Source organism: Caretta caretta, chromosome 3 (assembly GCF_965140235.1).
Source record: "Caretta caretta isolate rCarCar2 chromosome 3, rCarCar1.hap1, whole genome shotgun sequence".
Lineage (NCBI taxonomy): Eukaryota > Metazoa > Chordata > Testudines > Cheloniidae > Caretta > Caretta caretta.
The window spans coordinates 172,478,574-172,497,273 of NC_134208.1; the positions used below are offsets into that span (position 1 = coordinate 172,478,574).

The window sequence follows — 18,700 nt, forward strand, 5'->3', positions numbered from 1 at the left end:
TGTGATATAATGTGTAATGTAAATGCCAAAATACTGGTCGTTTTATTATATTATGACAGACATGTCATATCATAATAGTCTAAATATTTTGGCTTACATGATAACTAGTCAAAACAATAATGTTGAAATGAAACACTGATTTCCCCCCTTCCTTCCCCCCCCCCAAATGTTTAATGAAATAGATACATTCCCAGGGAATGTATCTATTTATCATCTATTTCATTATCTGACTTGTCGAAGTTCAGTGTTTGGGAGAATGAGGGTTTTTGTTCCATCCTTTCTATGCTTAAGATATCTACAATTCCTGTCTCTAGGGCTGTTTAGACTTAGCCAAAACCATAACGTGCAAGTAGGGTTTGGCCAACTGCACTTAAAATATTTTCTTAATCTTCAAAATATTTGTGCTTTGATGTTGCAACATTTTCAGCGTCACCATGGTAAGGAATAAGAGGAGAGCCTGAGCTGTATAATTGCTCCCATCTCCTTGGAATTCCAAGTCTAGGGTAGACTTCTTCCTTTCTTTCTATTGATTAAAATCAGCTTTGAGACAGGAAAAACGTGAACTTGTTTTTGCTAATTCTAGTGTCCCTAGTTTTTTTTCTTTCAAATAGCAGTCATCCCGACCCTACACCTTCAACCTTTATGGTCTAGGAGCTGTAGAAAATACCCACAATGTTCTATGTGGAGCAAGACACCAAAGACAGTTGCACAAGGTCATTGCTTTGTAGCAGGATGACCTGATCAGAAGAGAGGGCAGCAGGTCTTTAAGCCAAGCTTCTTGAGTCCATGGGGTGCCTTCTTCTAGTCCCTATCTCAGTAAATCATTTAAGTATGTGAGTAGTCCCACTGACATCTGGGGTAGAATGCACATGCCTAACTCCTTTTGGAGAAGGAAGGCCCTAGGTTAGAGGTTCTCAAACTGGTCTGGGGAGCACACTGGTGGTTGTCTGAGAGCAGGTAGATCATGGGGAGTTGGCTTTGCTTTTTTGTTTCTTGCTGTTTAAATTGCATAAAAAGACTGCTTTAAAAGTCAGTGTTTTCCTAGTATTGCTGTTCCTGTGAACTGTAGCTGTGACTGTCACAGGGATGTAAGACCATGACAAATGGGAATGGGTGAGGAAGTGGTTTGAGACAGTCGCTGAACAAAAATAAGTCTGGAAAATGTTTGAGGATGCTAGTCCTAGTGGATGTGTTGCTGAATCATCAGGCATTTGAACAGAGAAAGCTTAACCATGCACTGAAATTTGTGGCAAATAAGAACTGGGCGGAGATGTTGTAGAATACCTGTTCCCTGTCCAATCACTCTGATAGGGTATTTGGGAACATCCACCATGAAAAGGCTAGGCTGAGATGGGCCTGGAGTGTCCCCCCTGATATTTGTGGTAGTTCTTGTGTGTTGCCTGGGCTGCCAGCTGGAGCTCATGTAATTTTACACCCAGGTGTGTAGAATACTTGCACATGTGCCCACAAAGCAGGATGTGTGTTTCCCTCAGACTGAAGCCACAGATATATTTTTTTGGTTGTTGTTAAACTAAAATAGTTCTTCATCCCTCCAACCAAAGTTTTCTAGCTTGGAGGACTTTTAATTGTCCACCCCTGTCTTCTGAGTAAGTGAGAGAAAGCATGGAAGCACACATGAATCATAAGGGCTGCAATCTGTGCAGCTTATTCATTCATTCATTCATTCTTTTTTTTTTTTTTTTAAAGGGTGGTGTGTATTTGACAACTGAGGGTGGGAATCTTTGCTTGTGCCCTTAGATTCTGATACCGTTATACCTGATGAATGGTATTCTGTCTGTTGACTGCAGTGAGATGACTTTCAGAGTGAGGCCCTACTCAATGTGAGTAAGGGTGTAGGAATCTCTTCCTTTAAATATATAAACATGAGTTCCTAAAGGGCCCTCTCCTGTGGGACTGACCATCTCCAGAAAAGTGTGGGAAGTGAGAGCATCCAAAAGAAGGCATTGGGGCTGATGGTGTGCATCACTTTGTAGGAGGTAGTTTGCCCCTTACAGAATTGAACCCCATATTATTCAAAAATAAATAAAATAAATAAACAGGCAAGTAGGTGATGGGGATTCAGCTTGCTTGTTTTTTTTTAACCTTCGAAATATCATCATAACTTTTGACTTACATTTTTTTCTGAGGGGCCCAATGGAGAACTAAAGCAGGATAGTGATGTGTCAGTAGGCTGAAATGTGACAGCCCTTTCTCATGGCCCGCAGCTGAGATCCAAAAGGTGGTTGATTCTTCTTTCTCAAATTGTCTAAACTTTGAAATGAAACGTTTGAACAATAACAATTTTAGTCCACCTCGTGAAACTTCCAGCCTTTAACTGAAGGAGAGGGAAATGGAATTTGATTGCATGCTGTGATGTCACTACAGGCTTGTCAATGCTTCAAATGCTACAGCAGCACAGGTGCACCATTGTAACGCTTCAGGGTAGACATTACCTGTGCTGACAGGAGGGCTTCTCCCATCACTGTAGGTAATCTACCTCCCTCAGAGGTGATAGCTAGGTCCATTGAAAGAATCTTCCATTGACTGAGCACTGCCTATGCAGGGACTTAGGTCGGCTTGACTATGCTGCTCAGGGGTGTGGATTTTTCATACCTCTGAGCAATGTCGTTGGGCACAGACCTACAAAGGGACTTACACATCACAATGCCTAATTTTTAGATGCCTTGAAAATCACTGCAACAACGTGATACACAAAGCTTTATCCATCTAGGTTTCCCTATACAATGAATGAGGGAGAGAGGTACCTACAAATCCACAAAAGCCAGTCAGGAAGGCCCCTAAGCTATCTGAGAGGTAGGTATCCTAACCCCTGCCCCTCTCTCAGACTTAGGTACTGGACTCTAGGGTGCTTGGAAGCACCTTTCTCGGCTTGCAATCCACAACCATCATCCCTCTCCTGGAATCCGGCAGTTTAGGCACCTAAGGCATTTATTGCAAGAAATTCCAGAGGTGGTGGTGGTAATGGTGCCTCTAGGCTATGGGAGACCCAGATTCAGCTGTCTCCCCATCAAACAGAGAAGAAAGAATCTCTGAACAGGAGTCTCTCACGTCTGAGTGCTCAAACTGAGTTATGGGCTATTCTAAGGTGGGCTCCTTCATTCTCTCCTGTGGAAGCTGTTCCACTGTGAATAAATGAGTCATTGGAGCAAAGAGGCAGGACCCTGGGTCTCCCACCTCCCAGGTGGATGTCCTAACCACCAGACTACAGAGTCATTCTCTCTCTGGCCCTATAACTAAGTATTTGTCCAAACTGGAACAGCTTCAACAGGTGAGGCTTAGGAGACCATGTCAGAATAACCTATAGACCAGTGGTTAGAGCACCTTCCTGAGGGGCTTTGAACAGATTCTCCAAATCAGGCAGAGGAGGGAATTTAACCTAGGTCTCCTACTTCCTGGGTGAGTGCTCTAACCACTGGGCTAAAAGTTGAGGGAGGTTTTTCTCTTCCTCCTTCTCCTACCCTGGGGTTTTGAATGGGTTCTAATAGGTGTACTCTGAACATGCTTACAGGATCAGGCCCTTCAGGCACAATAGGTGGAGGAAGGCCCATTTTCCCCTGGTTTGTGAATCATGTTGGGGCTTAGAAAGGAGATAGTTGTCTTTGGATGCCTGTGTACATGCCCAGTGGGAGAAATGTAGGTGTATAGGGAACTTTTATGGAAATTTAGACACTGAGTGAGCTTAGGTGCTAGCAGGGTTAGCAGCAGTTGAATAGGGGTTTTGTGGATCACAGTACTGCCTAAAACTATCATTTAGGTACCCAAATCCTTTTGTGTATCTTGATCTAATTGAGTAGTTTTTGGCAGATTCCCTAGTGTGCCCTCTCTTCTCTCCCCCCCAAAACCCACCTCAGTTAATTCTAATGTAAAACACAAGCATAAACGCTTTCAAAGGGGGGAAAAAAACCTTACTATTACTTGAGATCTTCTTAATGCATCAACACAATTTTGCTTTTGCTTTGCTGCTTGTCTTTAAGATCAATTTTCCAGTGAGGGGTTAGCATGAACTGTAGCTGCCAAAAGGAGAAGATATTGAAGAACAGTCTCTGGAGATTTAAAAATGGCCTCTGTGGCTAGTTCTTGAACTGAGCAGAACAGCAAAGTCCGTTTCCGTATTTATGTTCAAGTTAGTTACATTTGTACTGGGAACATTGCTTTCTATGAAGTGTATATATTGGGTTGCTGCAGTCCTAATTCATTTCCAGACGGGCACTTCCCATAGCCTTTCCCATGGGGGCCATGAACTTTGCAGATTGCCCGTTCTTTGGCCAGGGTAGCCGAGCACTATTTATAGACTCTAAAGCCAGAAGAATCCATTCTGATAATCTCATCTGACCTCCTGCACAGCACAGGTGAAAGAAACTCAACCAATAACTTCTGCATCTACCCTATAATTTATTTTGAGCCATAGCATCTTTAGGAAGATAGCCAGTTTGAATTTAAAGATTTCAAGTGAGGGGGAATCCACCATAACTCGAGGTAAGTTAGTCCAATGGTTAATTACCATTAACTGTTAAACATGTGTGTGACAGTTTGGATCCCTTGGGATGACACCTGATGTGCTGAGATACCACTGAGTCTACCTGTTCTGCTAGCATGGGCTCCCTTTAACCTGTCTTGCTGAGCCGAGCTATTAAAGCCTCCTCTAACACACATGCAGGCAGGGCCACGCCTAGCTGCAGATCAGCTCTTGGAAGACTCATCTTAAGGGACTTGTGCCAGCACTCAGATATCCGCCTCCTCTGGAGTGCAGATGCAAAGATATATTATGAAATTTGTCCCCTCCCTCAATGTGGAGAGAGGTGTTCACACTTCTTGCCCCCTACCCTGCCTCCCCCAGTTAGAAATGACAGAAACTGGGTTTAATAATAAATAAAACAAATTTTATTACTATAAAAGGCAGATTTTAAGTGGTAAAAGGGATAACAAACAGAACAAAGCAGATTACTGAGCAAATGAAATCAAACATGCAAACTAAGCTAGTTTCAGTAAAGAAATTGGTTACAAATAGTATTTCCCACCCTAGATATCGTTGCAGGCAGTTTGCAAAGTTTCTGTGCTTCAGAGTTCCAGTTATATTTCTTTTCAGACTAGACTCCTGTTTGTCTGGACTCCCCCCTTGCCTTCCTTTCAGGTGGCTTTAGCAGTCTTTCTTTTTTGACAGACAGGCCATGGAGAGGAGGAGTCCTGTTTGCCTTCCTCCCCACCCTTAAATAAGATATACATAAGGCGGGAATCATTTTGTTTCCCAAGCTTGACCCCCTCCTTCCCTTCAGTGGAAAGTTACAAGAAGTCCTAGGTAATGTTTAGTATCCAGTGACAAGACCCCCTGATCTAGCAGTGTCACAGTTACATCCCCAGACACTTCCCAGAAGGGAGAGAGATTAGTATCTTCATGGTTTTTTTGCTCCTTCCTGATGGCTCATCAAATTTGATGGCCTGTCGTCTGGTGGGTGTCTTTCCAATACACACCCAGTAGTAATTGTTACATAGTCCATGTTTCTAACTTTAGAAACAGAAATGATACATACATACAAATTAGATAATCACATTCTGTAAATCATAACCTTTCCAATGATACCTGACAAGACCCATCTTTCATGAAGTATATCTGTTATGTCATATTCATAACAAGCATATTTTCATAAGAAATATGGAATGTAATGTCACAATTTGCTCCTTTTTTCACATCTGAATTTGTGTAGCTTCAGCTTCCAGCTATTTAATCTACCACAAAAAGGTAGAGTGAGACCCAAGACCCACCTGTGTCTCCTATCTTTTTCCCCATTTAGGTACTTAGGATTATGTCTCCTTTTAGCCTTCTCTTGGATAAACTAAATAGATTGGGCCATGGGATTCTATTGCAGCCAAATGGTCAGAAGTAACAACCCTTTCTTCACAAATGTCCCATGCTCTGCTGTCCAGTTGAAGGAGAAGGTTATGCATCCCTACCCCATGTGAAGCCCATGTACCAATGTATTGTTTCTGTTATATGGGATTGAGGACGGAGGAACAAACTGTCTTATATGGAGTTGGAAGCCAATGGGAATTTTAGCAGTAGCTAGGAACTGCAATAATGAGCCTGAAGTTCCACAGTTCAGAACATGAAACAAAGGTTTACCAATGGATGCCATCTGTATTGTTAGATTTTTTTTTTTTAGCATATGCAATTAAACATCAGACCACTTCATAGATATTGCAAGTAGGAAACATTTAATAATGAAAAGAACAAAATACAGAAGGGGTTGAAATGCAGATCCTGCTACTTTTGTGCAACAATGGGAAAGAATGAATGGTTCTCTTATAAAACGATACACTAATCCCCATAGTTGCTTATAAAAGCAGCAAACCAACCTGATCTGTTGCAATCTGCACATTGGTGGCTGTGTGGCAAATACAGATATATTCAAATTGATATTGAGTAAATGAAATGAATGCAGTTTGTCTAATAGCATTTGTTACACCTTCCAATGCAGAGCACTGTCCAATGTTTGAGGCCTCGTGTCACCTCCAGCAGGAGCACCAGAGGGCGCTGTGACTTATGGAGCACAATGCTTCTTGGAGCTCCATGGGACTCATGAGCAACTCTGCTGCTTTACCCCTTCAGGATGCTCCTCCATTCCAGGCCCAGTCTGCTCTGCTGGCCAATGCAGGCTTGAGAACAGCCATTAACCAAGCAGCTGCCCACCCCTCCTCAGCATGCCCAGTGCTCCTGGGATTGCCACCTACTAACAATTCCTGTGCTCAAAGAGGGCAGGTATTGCAAGTGTAGACAATGTATGTGGGGGGCACAAAAGTGCAGAGAAGAGTAGTTATCCCTTCCCCTGTCATGTGCACTTGCTGACTTGTGCTCACAAAACCTAAGAGGTAGATACTGCACCTGGCAAGAAGACTGTTGGCTGTCTACTGGACCTACATGTATCACTATCTTCTATTAGACTGTCAGACCTGTTCTGGGGTGGTTATTTGGCCCCTCCGGAGATTGGCCTTTGCAGCCTACAGGGCCAGGCTCTGAGCTCGAAACTTGGAGTTAAGCTGATTTATATTAGCTGAGGATCTGACCCCCCAATCCTTAATATAGCTATAACTCATGTACCAAGTGGTAGCAGGCCTTGAGTCAGAGCCGGGTAATGACACCAACTAAGACTCACAAAGGCAGCAGTGTGACCAGGGTGTCCGTGTTGGGGCTATAAATGTCTTTTAAAGTGGGTTGACATCTCACAAGAGTGAAAGTATACAGCCTCATTTCTTGAGAAGATATTTGAAGAGATTATTCATGTAACGTAGGATACTGTAACACTGAAGAGTTTGACGTTTGAGTGCTAACGCTCTGAAATCAGTGCAGTCACCCAAGTCACACTAGTAAGATTACAAGTTGGCCCTACTTATGTATCCTCATTTTGCTGAGACCACACAGGATACAATTTTCAAAATGGACTAAGTGACTTTAGGCCACATCTACATTTAAACTGCTGCAGCTGCCAAGCTGTAGCACGTCAGTGTAGCCATTCGCTACATGGTTGGGAAGGATTCTCCCACCACTCTAGTTAATCCACCTTCCTGAGGGGTGGTAGCTAGGTCAGTGGAAGAAGTCTCACTTTGACCTAGCGCTGTCTAGATGGGGGTTATGTCCACTTGACTACATCACTCGGGAGTGTGGATTTTTCATGTCCTTGAATGATGTAGCTAAATTGATTTAACTTTATAGTGGAGACCTGGCCTTAGACTAATTCCCATTGATTTTTTTCAGTGGTATTTAGGCTTCTATGTTTTAGGCACTTAGCATATCATTGCAGGGACAGACTCAAGAGGCCAAATTGATCGCTACTGTAACTCCACCAAATACAATGGAATTACAACATGGATGAATTTGGCCCAAAGTCTGATTTTGTTTGTTGGGTCCATTTCCACTCTTCCGCGCGCCACCCCTCTGCCTGCCGCCCATCCCACATATCTCCTTGACTGGCTTTTTTTTTTTTTTTTTTTTTTTGGAAAGGTATATTTCTCTTCCACTGTTACCATTTATTAAGTAAGGCAAAATCCTACAGCTAGTCTAGAGACTTTATTGATGATAAATCCAGAACATGAAAGATTTTAAACTATTTAAAAACACTTTAAAATAGCAAAATGTGCTGACTCCACACAGAGTGCAGTTAAATAGCAAACCCAGACTGCTTTTGTTTATTTCTTGTCAAAGTCTAACTCAGACTGAAGACTTAATGTGTGGCAACAAAAGCCATTACTCTGTTTTTTTTCTAAGGTTGGAAAGGTTAATATAAAAATGCTAAAATCTTTACTGCGAGAAGATCTTTTAACATTCTATCATCAGGTCAACATCCTTACATTCTGTGAATGAGACTGGTTGATTATAGGGTTAGTTTTGCATTAAATTGTATTTTATTTATCTATCTAAAACTAAACTAGCACTGTCTGTCTTTTTTTTTCCTTTTAAAACCAACACTTATTTTAAGCAGGGCCTGAACAATTTCTTTTCAATGTCTATGCTGTTAATCATACCTAATTTTTATCTGATTGTGACTGCCACAATTGAACAGGTGCTGAAGAATAGAAAAATCAGATAGCTAGATAAGCCTATGTCTAATCAGAGAAGAATGAAATTTTTCATAGCTGTCAAGTTCAGGCAAAGGATACCATTAACCAATCAAAGGCTCAAGTGTCTACAGCTGTTTATTTTTACAATTGTTTGTATCTTTCAGTTTGTACCACGTTGCTGTTTTAGCTTTGAAAATGGGGCTGTCTTTTCTCTTTGAATGTTTACCATATGGGTCACAGCAGTTTCTCTAACATGTTTGTGCCTGAAAGGTCAAGGGCGGGTTTTTCTGAACAATGCCTCTTACTGTACTACTAGTTTCTGAGCTGGCTAGCTTGATAACATCAATGAGAATGTTTGTTTACCTGTCTCGTTTTGTATGACATCTATAAAACAGAGGCTCTGATTACCAACTTAGAGAGAGTGGGTTATAAGTTAACCACCACAATCATGTTTAGTCATCTGGAGAGGCTAGATCTGGGGGTCCATAAAAATTGTTTAGTCTCTGGGCTTATTTAGGGCTAGATTCCACCACACTCACATTAGGTGTTCCCTTATTCCTTGATTATTAATGGGACTGCTCAGAGTAAGGTACTACTCAATAGGCAAGATCCTGTCACTCCTTATGAGAAAGGATAGCACCTTCCTGAAGGGAATGTGGCCACTTGTGGAATAAGCTTTATTCATATTGAGTAAGTCCTACCAATCTGGTCTAACATGAATAAGAGTGGCAGAATCTAGCCTTCAGACGAGGAACAAAGCTGCTAGCTCATAAGTGGGGTGGTGGCGAGGACACCCGTCCATTTGGACCCCATTATATAACAACCCATAGAATTGAATAGAGAATTAAACTATTGTAAGATGAGTGCACAGCTGCTTGAAAGACTATACTCAGAATAATTATCAGTGGCTCACTCAAGATGAGAAGACAGATCTAGTGGGGTCCCCATGGGTCTGTCCTAGGGCTGGTACTATATTTTTATAGTCAATATTTTTACAAATGACTTGAATAGTGGAGTTGAGACTATAGGGGTACAAAATTTGCAGATGACATCAAGCTGGGATGTGGTGCAAGCACTTTGGAGGACAGAATTAGAATTCAAAATGATCTTGCTGAACTGGAGAACTGGTCTGAAATCAACCAGATTCAATAAAGACAAATGAAAAGTTCTGTACTTAAGAAAGAAAAATCAAGTTCACAAATACAAAATGGGAAATAACTACCTAGACAGTAGTACTGCAGAAAAGGATCTGGGGGGCTATAGTGAATGACACATCGAATATGAGCCAATAAAGTGATGTCAAAAAAGGCTATCATTATTCTAGGTTGTATTAACAAGAGTGTCATATGCAAGACACAGGAGATAGTTGTTTTCTCTATTTAGCATAGTGGTGGTCTCAACTGGAGTACTGTCTAGTTTTGAGCACCACACTTTAAGGAAGATGTGTCTAAACTGAAAAGTCCAGAGGAGAACAACATCAATGAGGTCATGTTTTTCTAAAGCTTTTATGAGGAAAGGTTAAAACAACCAAAGAAAATTAGCTATGTTTAGGCTTGACAAAAGAAGACATATTTGAAAACTAATGTGGTTCTCCCCCGCATGTTAGACTGTTATAAAGAGAACAGTGATTTGTTCTTCATGTCCACTGCCCGAAAGACAAGAACTAATGAGCTTAATCGGCAGCAAGGGAAATTATAGGTTAGATATTAGAAAGTTGTTCCCCCCCACCACCCCAGCTATCATGATGATTAATCACTAGAACAGGTAACCAAAGAAGGTTGTAGAATCCCCATCAGTTGAGGTTTTAAGAATGGGTTAGGCAAACACCGGTCAGGAATGGTCTAAGGATACTTGGTCCTGCCACAGTACAAGGGATCGGGATGGAAATGGACTTGATGACCTCCTTGAAGTCCTTTCTAGCCTACATTCCTATGATTGTGATTATTAAATGTCTATAAAACCTTATTGATTTATGATTCTATAGAAATTACTTCTTAAAACGTCCTATCAGTATTCTAGCTTGTAAGTTTAGTGCCAATGCAGCACATGCAGTTACACTCCTCCATAAAGGGAACAAAAACAGACCATGTGACACGTGTGTCCAATCAAAACTGCAATGGAAATACAGAGTACTCCCAATGAGCTACAGACCACGAGTTATTTGCACAAATGACTCTCTCAGAATAATTTTGTATAATTGATTTCCTTGAACTGATTAATTTGTTTGTGGTCAGTTTGAGGAAGCCGATGAATTTAGTTGAATAAACCAATCATTTGTCCAAATCCATTTATCCAAGCTTTCCCAAGTCCACTCTTTGCCACTACAGTGTGTTCGCAATTATGCTGCATGCCAATCTCTGCTTTACCCCACAGCTAGATGATCAGATTGTCCCTTCTGATCTTAAAGTCTAAGTCTGTGAACTTCACAGGCACTGCCGTTCCTTAGGTCAGATTCTTTCTAGCTGAGCTTCGTCCTGAAAAGTCTCCCCTTCACCTGGAATACTGTCCCCCAAACCAGAGCCTCATCTCAATCCCTGCATTCAACTTTTCATACTCTTAACCCAATGTGTTCAGTCAGGGCTGTTTTCTTAAAAGTTGTGTGGTTATTCTCTCCAAGCTCCTGCAGTTGTCTCCCATTTCCCCCTTCAACACTTCAAATGTCATCTCCTAGCTGGAGGTCGAGCTCAGGGCATCCAAATGGCCCCAAACCTCAGAGCTGTTCCAGTCTGGGATTTTGCTTTGAGCTCATCGATTGCTTGGGCTGGCAACAGTTTGCCTGAGTATACTGGGCCACATTATTCCTGACCCTTGCACAAGTACATGGTGTGTGTGTGTGTGTGTGTACATGCATGTGCAAAGAAGGCACAAGGAGCCTCCATACCCTTTGCATACTCTGCAGAAGGGCCAGGTATAGCTCCTTCTCTGCTCTCATGGAGGTCAAACCAGCCAAAGCGGGTAGGGATGGATGTATTGTACACACTTCCCACATGTACCAGGCAGCTGGGGAAAAGACTGTGCATGCCAGTGGGGCAAGTCCTCCTCCAGTTTCCCCTGGGATATTGGAGCTCAGCACCAATTCTGCTAGTGGGTGTGCCCAAAGGGGCATAGTCCCACTCACTGCACCAAACATGCTGGCTGGGCACTTTCTCAGTTTTGTATCTCAGGTCTTGCTGACTGCTCAACTGGGCTTTGAAAATGTGTGCTGGGAAAAGCCTTTGACATTGTGATCAACAGCTTTTACAAAGTCCTTTCCCTTAGACACAGACATGTGACTTTATGCCTGTCCAGAAGAGATAACTGAACAATCTGGTATCGGTCTAGTGAAGTGTTGATGTGGGATGATAACTAAGACAGGCCCTATGTATGGGAGATTTATTTTCACTGTAAACAAAACACTGCCATAAATTCCTGAAAAGGGGAATAAACAGCAGAAGCCAAGATGATACATTATGATATCAGCTAAGCTGAGTTGAGCTGAGTCAGCACTGAGAGTGGGGAACACCTAACTGATGTGTGACTGTCAGTGGCATCTTTTCTCTCTTTAGATCCTTCCTTCCTGAACTGTGGTCCTGTTCACAGCTGTATATCACTTCAGAGATGGTTCCGTTTCAGTAATGGAGGATGACATTCCTGTATGTAGTGTGGTGAATATGTTCAGTGTGGAAATCTCTTTAGACCCTTTCAGAAAAAGAGACACTAAATGGAGGCTATTTTTACACACAGGTTTTAGTCTGACATTGCAGCAGAGATGACCCGGGCCTGGTGGTGGTGCAGAGTGAGGGCAGCTGACTTCAGCAGTGTTACTGAGTATGCTCAATCCATGTGAGTATGGTCCACACCAGCCAAGCAGCAAATTTGGTGGGGCACATGATCTCGCCTGCCCTCCCTCCCCATGTCGCCTCTGCATTGCAGTATACAATATTCATGCTAACACACTTGTGGCTACCAGGATAACATGTATGCAAGGAGGGATGATATTTATGGCACACTATTGGACTCCCTCTGCAAGGATCAGTGGAGAATGGGGTTGATCTGAGGGAGCAGTCCACAAGAGTGCAAGACTCTAAGCTCTCTGGGAAAGGGACCATCTGCTTGTGCAGCACCTAGCACAATGGAGCCGTGATCCATGACTGGGATCCCTAGGTGCTGCAGCAATACATGGGCTGATCACAGCCCCCCCGCCCCAGTGACCCGTGGAGCTACGCGGATGCTTCTGGGAAAGCACGTTGCCCCACTCACAGGGACACTACAGTGTGCACTCTCCTTCTGTATGACAGGGAGCTTGTGGAGAGATTGTACGTCTTGAGGCAAATTCTCTCCCTTGGCTCCCCTTCAGCGCCACTCCCTACAAGGCCAGTGGCTAAGGACCAAACTGTGGCTCTAGATATTTAGGGCAAAAAGGAAAAATGTATTCCATTAGTCTTTAAATACTTAGACCTATATTTGCTGGGGGATCAGTGCAGGAGGCTGTAGTTCTAATGGATGTTCCTATAGCACTTTCATAGTCTAGCTTACCCCATTTGTGATCAACAGAGTTGAATTGCCCAAGGAGCTGGAAAACCTAAGCGAAAGGAGGGGACTTCTACCTCTGTCTGCACTGAATATGCATGTGGCCCTCGTTGTAGTAATGGAGCACCTCACAGTCTTCAATATGCTGTCTCTCAACACCCTGTGAGCAAGGGCAGAGCAAGCACCCTCATTTGCAGCCTGGGAACTGAGGCTTCAGGAGACGGTCTCTCCCCAGCAGACTCGCTGAGGGTTATGCAGAATGTCTGGTGAAGTGGAAATTGAAACCAGGTCTTGGGAGTCAGAGTCCCAGCCCTACAACAGTGGTTCTCAAACTTTTGTACTGGTGACCCCTTTCACATAGCAAGCCTCTGAGTGTGACCCCCCCCCCAATACATTAAAAACACTTTTTAATATATTTAACACTATTATAAATGCTGGAGGCAAAGCAGGGTTTGGGGTGGAGGCTGACAACTTGTAACCCCTCCCCCCCCCACCATGTAATAACCTCACAACCCCCTTAGGGATCCTGACCCCCAGTTTGAGAACCCTTGCCCTACAACCTTAGCCATACAATCTTCCTCCTTACAATAGCAAAATCCTACAAAAGGGCTTACCTAAATATTCTCTTTACTAGTGCCCAACCCTGTGTGGTCAGTGGGAACTGATGGCACTCAGACCAAGTAGAAGGCAACCAAAACCTCATGGGCCCTGTTATATTGGGACACGTATGTTCTTTCTACTGTGTTTTCAATGCAATTGGCAGGCTTCTGTGAGTGAGGATCCTGAACTGATTTCCCTCAGAGGAGCAGGGCCATTGTGAAAAACAAACTCATGGCAAAGGTGGTTTTATTTATCATATCTAAACAAATAACCCCTCCCCTCCCATTTTATTATTCCAGGTTCTAGGCACCTCTGTCCAAATAAAGTTAAACAGTTTGCAGAAAACCAAACTCCCGTGTCCCTCAGCTTTGATTCCCCACAAAAGCCCACTGCTGCAGCAGCCCATGCAAATAGATGTGCTCTGCTGTGTGCGTTGAAGATCTGGACTGGGGGCGGGGTGAGCAGCTTGTTCCAAAGCTGGGGGCGGGGGGCTCATAGAGAACACTTTACCACAAGCCCCCCTCTCTTACTTGGAAGATCCAGTTCCTTCACCTCCACCAATTGCAATTGCGGCAGTATGACATGAGAAGATAGGCAGTAGAGTATCCCAAGCAGGAAGGTTCCAAGCCATTTAGGGCTTCATAGATCAAAACACCTTATATCCAATCTGGAAACCCATAGGCAGCCAGCGCAGATCAAGAAGCACCAGTCCTGTGCTGGCACCAAATCTCTGGCACCCAACCACTCCTGGGCTGGGCAATGAATAGGCAATCAACCACTGCTGTTTGGTGTCCTCCTCAATAACTCACTACCAGAGCAACTGTATCATCTGTCCAATACCAGCAGTGGTGAACTGTGGCACTCATTAGCAGTGGGCAAGCAAAGGGTCAAAGGTGGAAGCAAAGAAGAGCAGCTGTGGGAGGGCTCACTTGGGGGCTGATAAATGTAGCATTAAGGGTTATTAAAATTTTTTAATCCTTTAAATGTGCAGAAGATACAATAGAGATGACTCATGCATGGGCTGCCATCATCTCTGTATCCATCCTTGCAGGCAATGGGCCGATTAGTCTGCTAATAATTACTAACTTGTTGTTTTTCACATTGTTGGTTTATTTCTTTTGGTTCACTTCCATCAATGGTAATGACGAGAAAAACAACCCCTCCTTCACCCCCCCCCCCCCCCCGATGACATACTGTAATGTTTAAAGTGCCAGAGAACAATTTTTTTTCTTGGTTAACTTAGTTATACAGAGGTAGAACTTCTTGTTACGCTCACAAATCTCTACTGCTACTACTAATAGACTGCCCATCTCTGCCTAATAAAGATTCACGCTGTGGTTGTGGGCCTGAGCATAGAAGTAGGATCAAGGAATTCCTGAGTTTGAGTTGTGATTTGAGAACATAGGGACAGACCTTGAAATACTTAGCACTCACATTTGGTGCCAGATTTTTCAGAAAAGTGCAGGTCTTCTCTTGTCATATAAAGGCCATATTTTTGATCTCTACATCCAGTACATTAAGCTTGCTTGATTTGATGCCTAAATTAGAGCTGGGCTCTTTGTGAATCGGCCCCTGATTGCAGATGCTGAACCCCTTTGAAAATTGAACTCTAAAAGCCTGATCCAAATGAAGTCTTTAAGATAAAGCCTAAACACCCTCTGGCTTTTGGGAAAGCATTTTACCCCTCTGCCTTAGTTTCTTCATCTGTAAACTGAAAGTAGTACATATTCACAGAGGTGTCATAAAGACTAATTGGTTAATGTCTAAAAATAACTGGAAAGCAAAAGGACTATATTAATGGATTATTAAGGCTACAGGAATGATATTTCACCCCTCTTTAATGCTGATAAATTTTCCACCACAATTTTAAGGATAAAACTTTTCATGCCTATTGTTGGCTGAAAAGTGGACTCTGTCAACTCACTTGAGTTTTCTCATCCTCAGAAGGTGAATCTCTTTAATTACGATTATAGATTTCTACTAGTTTGTGTCATGTAGTTATGGTGCAAAATTCCACAAGTGCCTGATTACAAGACTTTTAAACGTGATGTGCTCTTATGGGTTAATACTATGGATCATGAAACTGAACTGCACGTGGTGCCATCTGTGGCAGTTCAGAAGTAGAGTTTTGAAAACAGCCCTGGGCCTGGGCTTATCCCGATGATCTGTAACTATTTGCATTCACCAACCATTCTGCCTGGCTAGGGGTGGATGGAGCCAACCACATGGGCTTCTACAATTCTATGAGGGTGGATCTGCTGAGACATCATAGGCTGGTGGAAGGGGGGAAACTCCATCCCTTGCTGGGCTCTGTGCATAAGCTCCTTTTCCCAGGTTTCATATGCGGCATGTGAGGGTAGCATTTTGTTCCTTATTCCTCAGTGATGAGCACCGCCTCTGGTATGTCTGAATAACCAAGGAATCTTTTGAAGACAATGTGTTGAGCATGCTCCAGAAATTATCAGCTTTCAGTGCAAGAACTGCCCTTTCTCTTCATTCTTCATGTTCCATCTTAATACTTATTCATTTCTCCCTATAGGGATCAGTCGCATTCTCTCAGTGCAGGAGGACTGTTGGTGTCTTCATCCACATATTTAGTTTACACTTGTGTAAATGAGATTGGAACAAGTGCCATGGATTTAGCTCAGTTAGAAGGGTATTTAGGGCCTCCTTCTCCATTGCCTTGCATCTTTTGCAGTTATGCACACCTGTGAAAAAGACCATCATCCTGATTTGGTAACATTTTGTGCTCACTTTCACAGGGGTAAATGACTGCATAAGATGCACGACAGCGAAGGATCAGAGACCATGTAATGATGGTGGAAGATAATGAGGGTTAACTCTGTCGATGAACTAGTAACACTTTTTGTTTTTTAAATCGGTGCTGACTTGTTTTTGTTCTGGGTAAATAAACACACTTTATTTTGGCTTCAGCATGTTACAGCAGCTTTGTTCACACCATTCGTCTGGAGAGTTTCATAATTATTTCAATCTCAAGGCCTACTTCCAGAGTGTCACAGTAACTCTGTTGCAAAATCATGTGCCAATGGCTAAAGCTTGGTCTGTACAAATGTTATCAGCATGGGGGATAGTTTAAAAAACCCACCCAAGTCTGTTTGGAGTTCGAAGCTGGTTTTTCTCCAGAAAGCTCGGATGCTTTCCACTCTTAGATATTTTTTGTGGTGACAGATTTTTTTTTTTTTTAAGAGCTCAAAGGTACAGGGCTGTAATCTGAAATAGTCCTTTTCCACAACTTCCCAGAAATTACAGTGAGTTTTGAAATAAGATTCCCACAGGGATTTTTAATTTGTTTGGTGCTCTCAAATGAGGATTGCCGACCCATAATGGAAGAATATAGGGATATGTTTGGACCAGAGGAATGACACACAAACCTACTGCTGCAAGCCCCCCTGTCTCCACCCACGGAAGTTACTTCTTACATCCTAAACAACTGCTCTACAAATGTTCCTTCCAAATCTCCAGTGTCTCCTCCATCTCTGTGCCCAAACCCTCCCTTCCACCAACATCCACTGTTGCCTAACTCACAATGTTATCACAAGTCTCATGACGCATGTTTTTTCAAACCTTCAGGTCCTGGAATCCTGGGACTATGAGAGAATCTCAGCTTTTGAGGGTTCCCCTGAAGTTTATCCAAGACCTCCCACCCCCGAGAATGTGTCCTCCCATCCCCCAAACTTGAACCTCTTAGCATTCTTCATGGGTGGGCAGGCAGGCAGGTGGGTGAATGTGAGGGGGAGATGGAGGAGGAGCAGAAGGCAGGCAGGGACCTCAGTTGAGCCATTCCAGGGAGCAGCTTCTTTCCTGCCCATGAGGCAAGGCAGTCAGCCCTTGTAGCAGAAGGTTGCAGCTGCCTTCTCCCTACTCAGCTGATTAGCAGATTGGCAGGGAAGTGTTGAACGTTCACTTACTGTTTTTCTTCTCCTCCCTCTACTACTGTCACATTCCTAGTATGGTGCTATGCCGTGCCCATGCCCCAGGCTGAGCCTAAAGTCACAGTCTAGCCCCAGTCAGGACCAAACTTTCAAAATGGCTCTCAAACTGTGTACGCAAAGCCCACATTTAGACATGCAAATATAGTAGTTAGGGGTATATTTACAATTTGTGAGAGCAAATGTTGTTTTTTCACACGCAAAGAGGCATGGGCACTGGTTTCTGGGTGTAAAGTCAGAGGACATTTTCACAGCTCCAGCCTTATATTTACGGTAATTTTCATACTGAATGTTAAAGGGAGCTTTTTAAGACTATGGGCCTGATTCTGCCCTCACTTACATGAATAACAATGGAGTTGCTCCAGTGTCAATTAGTATCAGCCCTGGGTACCGTTCATGTGTGATTCTTATTTTCTTTTTTATGGTAGCATCAAAAATTGTCACAAATTCAGATACTCCAAAAATTACATGAAGCTGAAGGGTCCGTGTATGTACAAAGGTAAAGAGATTAGTATGATATTTTGGACTCTTCAGACACACACACAGGCCTATGAGTGCATCCCAAGGATCTCATTCAGGTGTAATTTAAAGATGGACCTGAGTTGGGATCCAGATCTGGAAAGTTTGGGATGTTCAGGACTGGGGTTTTGTTTTGGCCTTTTAGGAGTTGCCTGGCAAACTTGGTGCTGAATCCAAACTTCCACAATACTTGAGGGTGTTCTTGATCTGGGTTTGGGCACATCTCTCATGTAACTTTTTAATCTAATACGACAATCGTCATCAAATATGAAGGCATACAAATACTGCATCTAAAATCTGACTGAACTCTCTCTGCCTACACTCCATTTCTTTGAACATATGTACATGGTGTGGCAATGTGCATTACAGGGGTGTGATTTCTAAAGCACACTAATGTGTTACTCACTCCTTGGTCCATGTAGACTCTGCTGACGCACACTAATAGTTCCTTAGTGCACTTTAACGTAATACTACATTAAAGTGCACTAGGGAACATTTAGTAAGCACCAGCCGGGGCTACATGGACCAATGAGTGCACAACATGTTAATGT

General features: G+C 43.0%; 1 long non-coding RNA gene across 3 annotated transcripts in view; it reads left to right on the forward strand.

Annotated features, from left to right (window-relative positions):
- The window catches only part of LOC125633572 (uncharacterized), a 66,532-nt gene extending 49,923 nt beyond the window's left edge, over positions 1-16,609 (forward strand). For 2 of the 3 annotated variants that reach the window (XR_012667763.1, XR_012667765.1), the window contains 3 exons: positions 12,117-12,203; positions 12,295-12,393; positions 13,105-16,609. This is a non-coding gene — a long non-coding RNA (uncharacterized LOC125633572). The remainder of the gene's footprint in view (positions 1-12,116; positions 12,204-12,294; positions 12,394-13,104) is intronic. The other variant, XR_012667764.1, reaches the window with a different exon arrangement.
- Positions 16,610-18,700: the final 2,091 nt, after the last annotated feature.